Source organism: Otolemur garnettii, unplaced genomic scaffold (assembly GCF_000181295.1).
Source record: "Otolemur garnettii isolate 467f Iridium unplaced genomic scaffold, OtoGar3 scaffold00134, whole genome shotgun sequence".
NCBI classification, from domain to species: Eukaryota; Metazoa; Chordata; class Mammalia; order Primates; family Galagidae; genus Otolemur; species Otolemur garnettii.
The window spans coordinates 2659867-2663340 of record NW_003852529.1 but is presented as its reverse complement, the minus strand read 5'-3'; positions in this window follow the sequence as shown (position 1 = coordinate 2663340).

Genomic DNA, 3474 nt, shown 5'->3' with positions numbered 1-3474 from the left:
GGCCATTTTTTGGTTGCAGCCATCATTGTTGTTTGGCGGGTCCGGGCTGGGGATTCGAACCCGCCACCTTAGGTATATGTGGCTGGCGCCTTAGCCGCTTGAGCCACAGGCACGGAGCCAATACCTCCCTTTTGGAGTTGAATATCTGCACTTACAAATGAAAGAGACTGTGATAGTTCAGATATGTCCACAAATCCTTTAACAATTTCTGCCTCAAACTTTGGGGCCTAATTCCCTACCTCTTGAGTATGGGCCAGACTCAGTGAGTGGGAGTGACGGTGCATGACCACCAAGACTGGCTCGTAGAGGGCACTGTTGGCTTCCATCCTGCTCTCTCGGGCCACGTGCTCTGGGGAAGCCAGCTGCCATGTCAGGAGGACATTCAAGGACCTCACCTCGTGGAGAGGTCCAGGTGGTAAGGAATTGGGGCTTTTTGCCAAAGCCAGTGTTTAGTCACCATCCATGTGGGTGCACCACCTTGGAAATGGGTCTTCCCACCCCAGGCAAGCCTTTGTACACCCAGCCACCATCTTCATGGCCATCTTATGAGAGACACCAAAAAGAACCACTCTTATGACTCAGAAACAAAGATCATGAATGCTTGTTGTTTTGAGCTGCTGAGCTGAACAATTAGTAAGTACCACAGAGGCTCTGCACCTGTAGCTCAGCGGCTAAGGGCACCAGCCATATACACTGGAGCTGGTGGGTTCGAATCCAGCCAAACAACAATGAAGGCTGCAACTAAAAAATAGCCAGGCGTTGTGGTGGGCTCTTGTGGTCCCAGCTACTCGGGATGCTGAGGCAGGAGACTCGCTTGAGCCCAGGAGTTGGAGGTTACTGTGAGCTGTGATGCCACGGCACTATACCCAGGGGGACAGCTGGAGGCTCCTGTCTCAAAAAAAAACAAAAACAAAAACTTTCTTCTGTCTTTTTTTTTTTTTTTTTGAGACAGAGTCTCAAGCTGTCGCCCTGGGTAGAGTGCCGTGACGTCACAGCTCACAGCAAACTCCAACTCTTGGGCTTAAGCGATCCTCTTGCCTCAGCCTTCCAAGTAGCTGGGACCACAAGAGCCCACCACAACACCTGGCTATTTTTTGTTGCAGTTAATAACAACTGCTGTTCAGTAGACCCAGGCTGGACTTGAACCCACCAGCCTCAGTATATGTGCTGGAGCTACTCACTGAGCTATGGGTGCTGAGCGCAGCCTGGCTATTTTTTGGTTGTAGTTGTCATTGTTGTTTGGCAGTCCCAGGCTGGAATCAAACCTGCCAGCTCTGGTGTATGTGGCTGGAACCCTAGCTGCTTGAGCTACAGGTGCCAAGCCCCTCTGCCTTTTTTTGTTGTATCAGCAGATTGTACGATGCTCACCCACCCTGGGGAGGGCCATCTGCTTTGCTTAGTCTACCAATTGAAATGCTCATCTCTTGAACACTCTCACACATACACCCAGAAATGAGGGTTATCTAGCAATCCGGGCATTCATTAGCCCAGTCAAGTTGGCACAGGAGATTAACACTCAAATAGCGTTGGTGGTTTTCCCATCAGTGTATGGAACATAATCCACATCACTTTTAGTTTTGACCCTGCACCCTTCATGATCTTCCCTCTGGGTTTCTCTCATCATCACACTCCTCACACCCTAATACAGGACACCTGTCCGTCTCTATGTGTGGATAGTCCCCTGCTCTTCCCCTCTGTGCACCCAAAGCACTGTCTGGGCCTCCAGGCTCCCAGAGATCATTTTGTGTTGTACTAAGAATGCTCATGTAGCCCAGGCATGGTGGCTCATGCCTGTAATCCTAGAGCTCTGGGAAGCCAAGGCAGGAGAATCACTTAAGCTCAGGAGTTTGAGGCCAGCTTAAGCAAGAGCGAGACCCCCATCTCTGTTAAATATAGAATAACTAGCTGGGTGTTGTGTTGGGTGCTTGTAGTCCCAGCTACTCGGGAGGCTGGGGCAAAAGGATGGCTTGAGCCTAAGAGCTTGAGGTGGCTGTGAGTTATGACGCCAAGGCACTCTACCAAGGGTGACAAAGTGAGACTGTCTCAGACACACACAAAAAGAAAGCTCATTTACCTGTCTGCTTGCTTGTTATATGACTAGAGAACTTTAGAGGGAAGAAATTAGATTTAGATTTAGAAATTAGAAATTTAGAAATCTAATTTAGAAATTTAGAATTTAAATCTAATTTAGAAATTAGATTTTTTTATTTCTTCTTTTCCACTTTTTAATTCAATTATATCTTACATACAACGCTCTTCAGTATTCAATCCCATAAATGCTTACATATTGTACCTATGCAACCACAACCAAATCGAGGTGTGGAATGTTTCCAGTGCTACCTCCCAAGGGAGAGAGCTACTCTCCACCTGTTGATCCAAGAAAGCCTAAAATTGAGTTAAATATATTTGTTATTTGCTGTGTAACAAACCACTCCAGTATTCATTGGGTGAAAACAACACACATTTCTATTTTTTCTTCTTTCTTTTACAATATAAAAGTGTTAGGTTATTATATATTTCAGAAGAAGAGAGAGAGAAGGGAAAATGGGGGGGGGGAGCAGAGTGAAAAACAATGTGGCATAAGAAAGGAAGGCAGGAGGCCAGCCCGCCCGCCCACCCTGCGCACGCTGATCTTTCCCAGTTCTGTGGTGTGGCTCAGTGGCTCTTCTGGGCCTGATGGTCAGGCTGCCTTCACTCTGACACGGGCTCAGATTAGATGGTCGGGGTCTGTTTCCACGTGATCTCTCATTTTCCTGGAGGGCCTCCCACGCTGGACCATGTGCTGGCTGAAGGGCATGAGAGGACAGGGCTCAATGCCCAGGTGCCTCCCAGGCCCTGCTAGTGTCACCTTTACTAATATCTCATTGGCCAAAGCAAGCCCCATGGCCAACCCCAGATTCAGGAAGTAGAGAAATAATTTCTCTCTCTCTCTCTCTTTTTTTTTTTTTTTTTTGAGACAGAGCCTCAAGTTGTTGCCCTGGGTAGAGTGCCATAGCATCACAGCTCATAGCAACCTCCAACTTCTGGGCTCAAGCAATTCTCCTGCCTCTGCCTCCCAAGTAGCTGGGACTACAGGCCCCTGCCACAACACCCGGCTGTTGCAGCGGTCATTGTTGTTTGGCGGGCCCGGGCTGGATTTGAACCCGCCAGCTCAGGTGTATGTGGCTGGCGCCTTAGCCACTTGAGCCACAGGCGCTGAGCCAATAATTTCTCTCTTGATGGACAGAGCAGCAAAATCACATCGTGGAGGGGCTTGTGTGCGGTGATGGGAAGAAGCTGTGGCCATTCTACAAGTGGCCATGGATGTTTTTCAGGCAGATGGTGAATGGTCACAGGTGGAAGAACAGAGCTGCTGGGTAGCACCCATAGCTCAGTGGTTAGGGCGCCAACTACATGCACCAAGGCTGGTGGGTTAGAACCCAGCCTCGGCCAGCTACACAACAATGACAACTGCAACAAGAAAATACCTGGGAG